General features: G+C 31.0%; 2 long non-coding RNA genes across 2 annotated transcripts in view; one reads left to right on the forward strand and one right to left on the reverse strand.

Moving 5' to 3' along the window:
• LOC139426073 (uncharacterized) overlaps positions 1–14,091 on the reverse strand; it is a 112,509-nt gene that overhangs the window by 49,715 nt on the left and 48,703 nt on the right. The gene's annotated exons all lie outside the window — the stretch shown is intronic.
• Positions 11,882–14,091, forward strand: part of LOC122268873 (uncharacterized) — a 56,996-nt gene continuing 54,786 nt past the window's right edge. The window contains exon 1 of the long non-coding RNA XR_011637351.2: positions 11,882–12,288. This is a non-coding gene — a long non-coding RNA (uncharacterized LOC122268873). The remainder of the gene's footprint in view (positions 12,289–14,091) is intronic.

A 14,091-nucleotide genomic window follows, 5' to 3' on the forward strand; every position in this document is an offset into this window, starting at 1 on the left:
AAAGACACTTCCGACACCTCATAAATATCACCAAGGGTTTTGGCAGTGAAGAGCTTCACAAACCATTACTTGTCTTACTGAATGTTGCACATGCTCCTGAATAATTTGAATTCGTTAATAAAACATTTTTTATCTATAATCGAGAGTCTAGTTATAGTGTTCTTTGACATATTGTTATCTGGTTTAATGATTAATGAATTCTTTACCTCGATTTGCCCATCCAATATAACATCGTGTAAACGTATTGTAGCTCTGCTGGGGTTAAATATTGACGATTCTTTCACCGCGTAATTCCCGGGAAATTTTCTTCACATCCAATGTTGACTTGTTTTTTATTACAGAGTTTTCTTTCGTTTGCTTTCCATGGTCTGATACTTTTAATCATACATTATAATCCAAATCTATTTCAAATGATCAGATCATTTCCAGTGGATTTTATAATTGATATTAAGAACGAAATTTGACGATAGTTTGAATCTTCTCCTAAAATTTTTATTATTCTTTCATGTAACTCTAAATATACGTATCTACCAGTACTGAAATTTTCGTTAGTGAAAACTGAACTAGCAGGTATATTTAGGATTTGCGACATCGCAGTCACATAGTAACAATTGTTGCCAAGTCTAAAATTAAAAAAAAATTGGTCGGTACCATCTTAACTTGAATATATTGCAGTTTGTTTTAGTTTTTATCTGTACAAATATTTAAACTTACAGTGTCAAAAAAACAATCCATATATATATTTCTCTTACACGGCGACAAAAAAAAAGCCTCATTACAACTTCCCGAATGGCAACGCTAGAAAATCGACCAATGATTGCCGCTGAAAATGTCGCATGCCAAATCTAGCTGAGGTGGCTCAACATGTAGTGCTTTTAAAAACGGAAACTGAAATAACCAGAGAGAGGAAATCTCATACTATTAAGCTAGGCAGAAGTGAGTAGTCTTTGTCGATGGATCTCTATTTTAGCATTTTGTCGAAAGCGCTTTTTTTCACGAATTTATATATTACGAATTTATTTGACGATTTTTGATTTATATCACGAATTTATTTGTTTTGTTATTGTTATTAGTTATTCATTGAAAAATGAGTCTCATTCGTGATGTTACGTTTTAAGATTTTATACTATAGGTTTAGCGAATTACATGTCATTTATTTGAATTCAAATTTATTTTAATGACTTAGTATTTACTAAAAAGATGTAATTTCTTTTAAAAAGAAAGTTGTTATATGGATTTGAATGATTCTTTTAAATTCTTAGAATTTTGTGCATTTGCAATCTAACCAAGTTAGTAGCGAGCGAAGAGAGGTTGGTTTGCGAAGCAAACCATACAAGATTGCGTAGCAATTTTGGGGGGTTGGCGAGCGTTAGCGAGCAAGGGGCGCAGCCCACTAGTAATTTGAAATTAGTTTAATTATTAAAAAAAAATTAAAATCCTTAATTTTCAATCATTTTAGCAGCAAAAAGCGGAACAAAGTGTCAAAGTGAACAAATTATTTTTGTCTTAAACTTGTGCACGTCAAAAGCAAAAATAATGGTAGAGAAGCGTAGAAATTCGTCATAAATGATGGTTTACTAATTTCGGAAGAAGGCCCTACTAATATTATGGTAATGGGTCAAGTTTCCATAGGTGCCAGATATATCAATATAGGTATAAAATATTAAGTAGCGCTGATGACTATTAAATCTGCACCAATGCTGTTCAGTTTTAATATAGATACTGTAAAAGATATTTTTTTCGCAGTTCCACGAAAGAGATGAGCAGCGCAGGAAGTTGTTTGATTATTATGATTCTGCTTCGAGCAGCAACATCACTCCAAATCATACTGAATACTCTAAAAACGTATTTTGCTTAATCGGATAAAACGTAAAAGGAAAAGGGTACAAAATATGATAAATTAAAAAAAAAAATTATTTTAGCTATTTTATTGAGTTGATATATGTCTTTCAGTTCTCTGCTTAATTTAACTAAATAAAACTAAAATGTCAAAAATAATGAGTCAAGGTATTAAGTATAAAAAAAAAAGAAAAAAATTCCTTTTTATTACTATTCTTTTTAAAATTTACATAATAATTCTATGCATTGAATTGAAACTGTTTGCAAGATACTAAACTATTTTGATGTTATAATGAAGCGTTACTATCATCAATGATATATCACCATGAAATTGTCAACCATTTGGTCAGCAGCAGCAAGTGTTTTAACGCTAACAATGATAATGGTTTAAACGCAATTAAACAGTTCTGCATTTTGAAACAAATTTATTTAGATTTCGGAAAGTTCATTACAATTGAGTCATATTTACTTTATCAATCTCGATTGCCTAGTCTTAACAAATTTTGTTTTTCTTGTTTAGGTCTATAAACAAAACTTTTTTTTCTCTTAAGTTAAATAAAACATAACTTCACAAAATATGTAGAAAAATATATATTCAATATTTTGTGATTACAAAACATAAAGGATTCAGTTAGTGAATAAAATGATAACGACTGTCTGAAATGTCAGGTAACATTTACCTATCGCCAAATCACTCTTGATAGTTCTCCTATAAAAGAAGCCAAAAGGAATCCTTATCTTTCGATTTGTAGCAACAAAAAAAAGAATAAGAGCCCTTTTTTAGGTCATTACGCATTATTTTACTACATTATAGAAAGAAAGACATTCTATTTCATTATATATTTCTAAATTGCTTTTGCCTTTAGTAAAGTTGCATAACTATATGTCTGTTATATAACTACATAATTGTTTTAGATGTATTTCCTACAGCAAAGTTTATGTTTGTAAAAGTTTTATGTAAATAAAAGTAACTGTGTAGAAATTCTCGTTAATAAGAATAATTACAGAAACGTAAAAAGAAAAAAACTGAATTTGTTTTCAGTTTTAAAGAAAGCTGAATGAAAAAAAAAATATTTATACACATATTTTATTTATGTGGTACCACAAACTCTGATATTTCTCTATCTATTTGGCAACACTATAGTTATTGTTTATTTTGTTAGGTTATCTTTTTTGATTTTGTTAGGTTGTCGTAGTTACCACTACAACTATTAAAATTTAATTCTCTAGTATAAAATACATGTTAACTCGATTCTATCTTGCGATACCATTGATTGATGACTGTTAACATTGTTGGTAGCCTAGCTTCACAAGAGGTATCCGAAATATTGAGAAACGTTCTTGAAAACTACATGCCCCATATATTCAGAAACGTTTCGGGATTTCTTTTACAGTGTTATAGTTGACACGGAGCTTGGATTATTAAATTCTAAATTTAAATACGAAGTTATTAATTAATTTAATATTCAATTCGTTAAGAAAAAAAAATATTTTTATAAACACAAGCTATATATTTGCTTCTACAAAGTATCGTAATCGTAAAGCAGGTTTTTAAACGTGACATTATGTATTTGCAATCACAAAGGATTTAAAGCAGATGAATATTGCATTTGTGGGTACTTTAGTGTATTAAACATAGCAAGAGTTTTGAAGCATTTTGCACACCTCTGATGGAGAGCTGATGGTCATGAGTTCGATCCTGACAGCCAGCAAAACAATTAGCTTGTATACACAGCAAAGTATATATGTATAACTGTCGAAGTTGAAACTCTTCTCATTGATTCTAGCTCGTTGATTGGGAGAAGTGGGTACCAGGTCAGGTGCTGTTCACGTCGGCTGATGGTGGTCAAAATTACGTGTCATTCCCATTTAAGTTAAAAGAAAGATCCCCGAAAAAATTAGGTCAGGTGCTTCGTCAGGTTTGGGTGTTAGATTTAACACAAAATAAGGAAAATTAAAGTTAAAATAAAAAAGCTTGAATACTCAACTTTTGCTAAGAATTGTACCTAAAAAACATACATTATAAAACTTTTCACCAAAAATAGTGGCAACTAATTTACACCAAAGCGGTGTTCCCACTGCACCGAAACCAAGGATTTTTCTTGGTGTAGTGAATCACGTAGAATTTTCTTTTTACTATATGGTCTAAAATAACAGCCATCATGGTTGTTATTCAATAACACTAAAATATAAATTTACAGTTATATATGATACCCATGCGAATCAGTATAGTTACTTTTACGATACAGTATAGAGCAAGAATCATAAATTTGGGATTCATATATACTTGAAATTAAATTAGTTTGTTAATCAAACACACACACAGCACTGTGCCAATAATCATATGAATTCGAACTAGGCTTAATAAAATTGAAGTGATAAGAAGTTAAATATCATAAAATTGTTTTATAAAATTGACAGACTTATGTAAATCTTCTTATGAAAATTTATTAATTATTATTACCCAACTGAAAGCATACAAATTTATTAAAAAAATTTACAAGTTCATTTTGTCATATTAATCCGACAAGAAGATTAAAAGATTGATTGGGGATTGGTTCAATCAGTAAAAAGGATTGAAACTCACTTGGTATTAAATAGGCTATGATCAGTTTGAAAACTCAATCCGAGATTTAAATTACTTGGCAAATAATCGGCTATGATGTTGGAAATTACACTCTTGCAGGTACTGGTGTCAATAACTAAGCCTAATTATGCTTCGATTTCCTCCATTATATATCGAAAATAAGAAAAGTTAATTTCTGCAGAAATAATGTTTCTAATTATGTTAACTTGCTCATAAAGTGCAGCTGGAGTCTCCTGTCATTGATTTTATTACTTATAACATTAAAAAAATTACAATATTCTTTTATTTTTCAAAGCTTACGGAGAATTAAAAACAGAACGTCTTCCGGCCTGTTGCTAGCCAAGAATGGAGCAAAAACATTTGACATGGTGTAAAAATTTATAAATTGTTGGTGTTTAGATTTAACTGCACACTTTAAAGTGCTAATGAAAACTCGATTCGGTATTTATTTGTAATAATACTCAATTATTTAAACTTCAAATTCGCATAGGTATTGTAACATAATTTTTACAGTGTAGCTAGTAAGTTTGTGTACTGTCTTCTGTATCATCCCGTTTTGCAAATCACTTACTACTAAAATAAAAATTAAAAATTTTTTGACAGCTCCATCAGTATACTTAGTTGACATATAAATGAGGGATCAGTTTCGTCCAATATTCGAGAACTCTTTTTTCGTTAAAAAATATCACATAAATGTACACATGAAAAAAATAACGAAATCATATTAAAAAATAACGAAGTACAGCTTAGGTTAATGTTGAATATCAAAAATTTGAGTTTTACTTCTCTGAATGCAAAAGAATTTCGTGGTATTTTCTTTGGTGTTATTGATATAAATAATTATAGCTACCGATACTTCAGGAAATAAAAACTATTTAATCAAGAATGTATGATTTTTTTGCTTTTTTTTGCATTCGCAAATAATAAATATTTCCTTGAAATGCTAAAAATTAAAAAAAAATATTACATCAAAGTAAAATTCAGAAAGTAATTCATTCATTCTCATTAAATTTGCTACACGTGGGAAAATATTTGTTTTATTTCGAAAACTGTATCCCTGTTATTGTTATTATTTTCCAATTTGAAGCATGGCAAATATTTTTTAACTGAAATAAAGTTATGATGTTCGAAGGAAGTAATCAGTTCTTTTTCGCGGTAGCAACTAAAAGCTGAAATCTCAAGTTATAAGCATAAAAACATAAAGGTACATGTTTACAAAATTCTAAATAAAAATTCTTTTCGGGAGAGGACAAAAAAAAGGTAGGTTAGACAAAAAAAAGAGAAAAAAATCCTACTCAATTCTTTTTAAACTCTTTATTTTTCTACAACATAAAATATCTTTTTAGAAAGAAAACTTATTCTTTTTCATTAACTATGTTGCCATTCAAAGTCAACTAAATTTATGGTACAAAATGAAAATGGTGCTTTTAAATAAACCAGAGACTCAACCTATGTGGGCTTTTCTCACATTACGAACGCAACGTTCTCCTACTTTTTGATAAATGATATTATATCAGAATAATATTCTAATAATGCACAATTTAAGCATTACATTATGTAAATAATGTATTCCAACATCCCAACTTAGTTTTGATTTTCAGCTTTTCTTGGAACAATAGTTTCGGAAAAGGAATTAATAGACAAGAAAATCCAAGTCGAATATCTGTTGATCCGATGAGAGCAGAATTCTTTTAGTTATCAGCTTTTATGATTTAGTTACTGCACAGACATCACAAAATAAAGTATCTACATAGCGATCCCATAACATGCCTAAGACAATAGCCCACTAGTAATATTTATATTTAGACAAAAAAAAACTTCCACTTTGTTTCAAATTCTCAGAGCTTGCATGGGTTTCATTGGGCAATCATACAAACATATTTATTTCCCAAGTGATATTCTATATGTTCAAGTTTGCTTTAAATTTAAATAAGACCAAACATTTCAACCGATCTCATTTAAAGTTATAATTTTACAGTGCAAAATAAAGAATATAATCTTACAACATACTAAACATGAAATTTTGTAGTTGATATAAATTAAAGATGCAAAAGTTTTATGTTTTATTTTAACTAAATACACGCATTATACCAGCGAGTTCGATCGAAGCACAACGCGTTACTCGACTGCGAGGTTTCTTCGAATTCAGCAACAATTATTTCTTCTATAATACCATTAGTTTAGATACATGTCACCAATGCTTCGAAAAGAAAATTGCCTGATGATTCTACTGTTTGTTAACCCTATGTTTTTCACTTTTCGATTATACATCGCCATTAATTGGATTTGAAAGAAAGGAGAGGATTATTTTATCGCTTAAATTTCTAATGAAGCTCTGGAGAGGGGAAAGTTTTGAGAAATGGGGCAGCTATAACAAGTATTAGGGATTTTCCTCCCCCTAAACTTTGAAAAAAAATCAATAAAACTACTAATTTTTTGCTATTTGGTAATTTTCTTTCTATGTAATCCTGCTTCTGATATCTCTTTTCTTGTCCTAAATAGCCTTAATAATAAAGATATTTAAAATATCTTTTTTATTAATCCAAAGATAAGGATTCCTCTCGGCTTCTTTTATAGGAGAACTATCAAGAGTGATTTGGCGATAAGTAAACGTTACCTGACATTTCGGACTGCCTTTATCATTTTATAACTTACATATCATATTTAGCCCCAATTTAGGGCACAGAACTGAAAGAGGGAAATGGATAAGGAAACCTTGTAAAGAGAATTATTCAAACTTATTTGCAAGAAATTCTGGATCACTCTAAGGGATTGAAATTATTATTTTAACTTCAACCATCAAATTTCTTTAGAGGAATTAAAAGTGAAATGGTCTAACATATGTTGTACCATACCACAATTGTACCATAAAACAAGATTTTGAGGAGATTTAAACTTTCAATCAATCAAACCTTTTCACTCCCAAGCACCCACAAAGAATAAAATAAAAAGTATTTAGCCACAGTTTTGACTAAAACCCGGTGAAAGGGTAATGTTTTTCCGAAGCACTCGTAAGAATTAAGAGTTGATACTGAAAAAAAATAGTTGCTTTTTATTGCAAAGTTAATGTAGGAGTCATTTTTTTTACATGAATATGATAAACACCTTATAGTAAAAAAATAATAAATCATTTTTTCAACAGGTTTTGAAAAGGAAAGAGACCTTCCTCACTGTTCCCTCTACCTGATTGAAGATTATACATATTTTACATATTAGATTAAACATAGTGAAGAAGATTATACATATTATACATATTAGATATACGTAGTGAAGAAGATAATACATATTATACATATTGGATTATACATAGTGAAGGAGATTATACATATTTATTTATTTTTTTATGGGTGTTTCAGAGAGTAATAGCAAACCTGCAATATATCGAAAGTAATTTTTTAAAAAAATTGTGTGGAAAAAACAGAGGAAGAGATATTTTTAATGACTTTTCATTTAATTTGTGAAGTGAAACCATTTGTGAAGTGATCCCTTATATATAATATATCTTTATGCTAAAACTGTTTACCTATTAAAACTTTTAATGTCTAGTCCGTCAGAAGGAATTTGACTGTTAAAGTAATCATTCTCCCTTTCTGAGGGGCCTCGAAACTCTCTCAAGAAAGTATTGATGATTCCCTTTACGGGAGTTTGTTGACTATCCTCCCCCGCGCACACTTTCATGCTAAATATTTTGTTATTAGGGATGGAGTTTTTTGGGTGAGGGCTTTAAGTTGGATTACATTGGAAATAAGTAAACAAATTGCAAACTATTCCTCAAACTTTTATTACTGTTTTTTTTAAGCTTTACTATTTTAGTACTATATTATTAACACATAATTAAAATAAAATAGTGTTAAATTCTTTTTTTATGTTAGGAATTTCGATAATGATTTATTATTATTATCATGAAATTAACTCAAACTTAAAAGTATTTGCTTCTTTACTATTGAAATCACTCTTTTGTTAAGAAAAATAGCCATCTCGCTGTGTTTTTGTGTTTAAATCATTTTCCTTTGACTGTTCTTCACAGCGTTTGAGAATAATAGATGAAAATAGTCATTTAGTGAATTTTTTATTTTCCTCAACTGATTTTGAAAAAGATAAATCTTTTTTCTCTGACTGTTGTTGGAAACTAGGAACCAATGTAACGATTAATGGGGAAAGTTAGACATTGTAAGACCATTTATTTTTCGTCGAAAATAAATATTTTTATTTCCTAAAAAAGTATTTAACGAAACAGCATATTCTCAAATGGATGCCAAACTTCTTTTTCACTCAGTAAAACGCCCCTTAATTTAAATGTGGGCCAGTGTTTGAAAGTTTCTATTGAAATTCATATTTACCCAAAACGAGAGCATTTAATTAATCAAAAATGAGATGATTCGCACTTTTGCGTCTAAATACACTTTTTTTGTTAAAAAATGAAAAATGACCTTTCATATAGAACAATATTCTTGATTTTATATAATATTTTTTATTTATATAAGCTAGCAAATGAAATTCTCTGTTCGAATTTGCATACAATGTGAAAGTACAATTTGGAGGTTAATGAACTTAGTGCATAAAGGGAATTTTATTTTGTAGATTTCTGTCTTATATCTTCGTCTGTCTTATACAGTTTTATATCTTCCTATATTTTTAGTGCATTATTCAATGAATTTTAAATTTTGAATTATCTATATGTAAATTAAAAAAAGTACTTATAACATTAAAACTATACTAGCCAGTAGGATCAGGTGGAGGAATGTGAAAAAAAACTTCTATTTTCTCTTTTTAAGTGGAGATATTTTTATTTAATATTTTTCGAGACATTTACCGGAATTGTGGCAAACATTTTTATTTTATTTTAAGAGCCTTCTAAAGAAAATTCTTGTTTACAAACTATCTGTTTATGATCAATTTATAAAGTATGTTAGTTTAAGTTGTTGATGAACTTTCATCTAATATCATTAAAAAACTGTCAAAAACTATTAATTTTACCTCAAATTGGAAGAGGGACATCTAAAGAACAGATCTACATAAGCATTTAGGAATAAATTTCGAAATTTTATTTGTTATGAATTGTTTTCTGACGTGGATTAAAGTGAGTATATGGTCAGGCTTAGCTAGGTTGTATCATAGGAAGATTTTTTTTAAACTTCCATGTCAGCTCTAGATGTCTAATAATCTATATCTTATAATGAAATTGCTAAAAAATTATTTTTTTGCTTTATAGCCCTATATAGCTATTTTGAATCTAAAATCAAAATTTCTTTTACATTTAATTTTTTAAAGAGGAGAATGATATGGGGAATAAAATTTTAGCAAAAATATTATACAATTAAAAAAATTATCAAAGTAGCTTAACGGTACAACCTCAGGAGCATATTTAAAGACGTGGATGATTCCTCACATAAGTTTCAGCCCGCGATGTCTTTGTATCTTTTTAAATTGTCTTTGAATTAAAACTAATTGCAATAAATGCCAGGATAAGAGATTTTCTCATTTTTTCTTCAATGTGAGATATACACCGAAGAGCCATTACATTATGACCACCCTCCATCTATAACAATGGGCTCTCCCAGGTTTTCATGGTTTCTCGCCCAGGAACAATGTTTTCATGGGACACATTAGGACCCATAATCCTCATAGAACAATCCCTGACGTCTGTAAGCTACTTGAACATAGTTGCAGACCTGGTTCACACAGTCATGACAACAGTTTTTCCTGCAGGGGATGGTGTTTACCAACAGGATAATGCACCATGTCATAAGCGTTGAATCGTCGAGGAGCATTTCAGTGACTTTCAAGTCATGTGATGGCCCCCAAATTCACCTGACCTTAATCCAATAGAGCATTTGTGGTCCTACTTCGAAAAACAAATTCGTGCTGCCACGCTACCCCCTCGCAATCTGAGGGAATTGCAGGACCAGTTGGTGAGCGCTTGGTACCAGATACCTCAGACTACCTATCAGCACCTTGTGGAATCAATGCCATGGCGGGTGCTAGCAGTTTTGAGGGCTAAAGGTGGTCCTACATATTATTAGCAGGTTGGTTATAGTGTAATGGCTCTTCGGTGTTTTTCACCCTTTCTGGACCGGCAAAAGAAGAACAAAATGCTTCCTTAGGGCAGGCAGAAAAAGAAAAAAATGCTTCCTCAGAACCGGCAGAAGGAGAAAAAAACGCCTCCTAAGGACCGACAGAAGAGGGGAGAAAAACGCTTCCTCAGGACTGACAGAAGGAGAAAAAAACGCTTCCTAAGGACCGACAGAAGAGGGGAGAAAAACGCTTCCTAAGGACCAGCAGAAGGAGAAAAAAAAACTTCCTCAGGGCAGGCAGAAAAAGAAAAAAAATGCTTCCTCAGAACCGGCAGAAGGAGAAAAAAACGCTGCCTAAGGACCGACAGAAGAGGGGAGAAAAACGCTTCCTAAGGACCGGCAGAAGGAGAAAAAAAATACTTCCTCAGGGCAGGCAGAAAAAGAAAAAAAATGCTTCCTCAGAACCGGCTGAAGGAGAAAAAAAACGCTTCCTAAGGATCGGCAGAATGAGAAATAAACGCTTCCTCAGGACCGACAGAAGGAGAAAAAAACGCTTCCTAAGGACCGACAGAAGAGGGGAGAAAAACGCTTCCTAAGGACCGGCAGAAGGAGAAAAAAAATACTTCCTCAGGGCAGGCAGAATGAGAAATAAACGCTTCCTCAGGACCAACAGAAGGAGAAAAAAACGCTTCCTAAGGACCGACAGAAGAGGGGAGAAAAACGCTTCCTAAGGACCGGCAGAAGGAGAAAAAAAATACTTCCTCAGGGCAGGCAGAAAAAGAAAAAAAATGCTTCCTCAGAACCAGCAGAAGGAGAAAAAAACGCTTCCTAAGGACCGACAGAAGAGGGAAGAAAAACGCTTCCTCAGAACCGGCAGAAGGAGAAAAAAACGCTTCCTAAGGACCGACAGAAGAGGGGATAAAAGCGCTTCCTAAGGACCGGCAGAAGGAGAAAAAAAATACTTCCTCAGGGCAGGCAGAAAAAGAAAAAAAATGCTTCCTCAGAACCGGCAGAAGGAGAAAAAAACGCTTCCTAAGGACCGACAGAAGAGGGGAGAAAAACGCTTCCTAAGGACCGGCAGAAAGAGAAAAAAAATACTTCCTCAGGGCAGGCAGAAAAAGAAAAAAAATGCTTCCTCAGAACCGGCAGAAGGAGAAAAAAACGCTTCCTAAGGATCGGCAGAATGAGAAATAAACGCTTCCTCAGGACCGACAGAAGGAGAAAAAAAAACGCTTCCTAAGCACCGACAGAAGAGGGGTGAAAAACGCTTCCTCAGGACCGGCAGAAGGAGAAAGAAACGCTTCTGCAATATCCGAGTTAAAACGTAATGAAGAGTAAATATACGAACCAATACGAGAGTACCAAATTGAGGTCAAGTCTATGTGATCCTGGACCGTTAGAGTCAGAAATACCGGGAAGAAAGAATCGCGTGATCATATTTATGTGATCATGATCTTGAAGGTTATTCTGATGGCTACCTGATTCTAATTACTCATAATGAATATACGCAGTGCAGATAAAATCTAGATATCTGTTAAGTGTAGATAAAAATAGTTGGGTGTCAATTTCTAATATTAAACCTTCTTTTCGAAAGCTTCGCTCTGCAGGACATGCTCTAAGGAGTCACTTAAAAGTATTAGTGTTGATTTTAACTTAAAATTGATAAGACAAATTATTATATGCATTATCCGTTACTGGTATAAACTTAACGGAAAGGGTATTATATCAATGTAAACGTAATTTATGTTTTAGAATATTTTTTTCACGGTGCATTTTTTCTTATATATTTTTTCGATACAATTGAGACCTTCATCTAGTTAATCACGCCTCTGTAGGGAGGTCCTTCAGGTGAGATAATAATTTTTATTATAGTGAATATAATAATTATGTAAATGGTGCGAAATCGTTTTTCTTGTAATCTTATATTTTGTTTGCTTTTTATCATGACTTCATGTAATAATATATTTTGATCACATGTAGTCACGATTAAACGAAATTACTCTGATTATTGTAATCCTGATTACAAATGTAATTAAAATTGTGACTATTCGTAATCGTGATTGGGAGCAATTGATTATTGTTGTCACGAGCACAATAGTAATCAAAATCAGGAATGTTGTTATTGTGATTACCTGTAATTGATTACACTCTTGCCATGCTCTTACAGATAGTGCTTTTTATTTACTGAAATTAACAAATATACTTAAAATAAAAAGGATCTTTAATGATACTTTTGTTTATGCTGACATCATTACAAAATTATCTCCTCTTCTACTTCTTTTTCTGAAAAAGGAAAAACTAAATTCTGAACGCTATTTGAATTCTAAATGGGCAGAGATAAACACAAAAAATACAATGATTGGGTATTTTTACAGAAACTATTTCTTTAATTGCAATCATTAGGGAATAGTATCAGGGTAGAAGGCTAGAAAAAGATAAACAGAACTTTGCTAAAACAATTACCAAATGATGTTTGGAAAAACTATATGAAAGTAGAGTCATGTATCAACGAGAATTTAGAGAGAAAAAAATTAGTTTTTATAAAAGTTTTGAAATTATTAATACAAATGGATAGCATTAAAAATTCTGCATCCATACAATGTTTTTAATAGTGTATCATATATATTTTTATAGTATTTTGAATACTATAAAAATATATGTGACGCACATTATTTTTTATTAATATTTTTATAGTATTCTGAATACTGGTCTGAGAAGTATGGTTTACTATTTATAAAACATCCTTCATAAGTAAATTTTTTTTTCTGAAACTAATCTTTAAAAAAATAATAATTAGTGAATAAATAAATTAACTAATTCAACACTAAATGCTTAAAAATTATTTTTCTGCGTTTCGTTACACATTTTATGTACACCAAATATCAAAGAAATCTTACATGCCTTTCTAGACGTGTTAGTCTACAAAATACAAGTCCGAATAAAGCCTTTACATGCTTAAAATTTTTTTCAATTGCATTTTAGTGAAAAAATATAAAAAAATATCTAACATTAGGCTGAAAAACATTATATTTACAGTACTAGAATAAACCAGGAAAATTGAGTAATAGCAGAAAAATATTATGCATTATTTACAAAAATGTATTAAGTATTGATCGAATAATTTTAGTGCATTATTATTGACAAAAATTATTATCAACATATAAAGATATTATAAATTTACTAGTGGGCTGCACCGCCTGCTCGCTAACGCTCGCCAACCCCGGAAAATTGCTACGCAATCTTATATGGTTTGCTTCGCAAGCGAAGCTCGCTTCGCTCGCTACTAACTTAGTTACATTGCAAATGCACAAAATTCTAAGAATTTAAAACACTCATTCAAATCCATACAGCAACTTTCTTTTCTAAAAACAATTACATCTTTTTAGTAAATACTAAGTCATTAAAATAAAAAGTCATTAAAATAAATGACAAGTAATTCGCTAAACCTATTAGAAATGTGCTATAGTATAAAATCGTAAAGCGTAACAGCACGACGGAGACTCATTTTTCAATGAGTAACTAATAACAATAATAAAACAAATAAATTCGTGATATAAACCAAAAATTTTCAAATAAATTCGTAATATATAAATTCGTGAAAAAAAGCGTTTTCAACAAAATACTAAAATAGAGATCTATCGACAAAGACTA

Source organism: Parasteatoda tepidariorum, chromosome 7 (genome assembly GCF_982258835.1).
Source record: "Parasteatoda tepidariorum strain Cologne lab strain chromosome 7, Ptep-v5.0, whole genome shotgun sequence".
In the NCBI taxonomy this organism is placed as follows: Eukaryota; Metazoa; Arthropoda; class Arachnida; order Araneae; family Theridiidae; genus Parasteatoda; species Parasteatoda tepidariorum.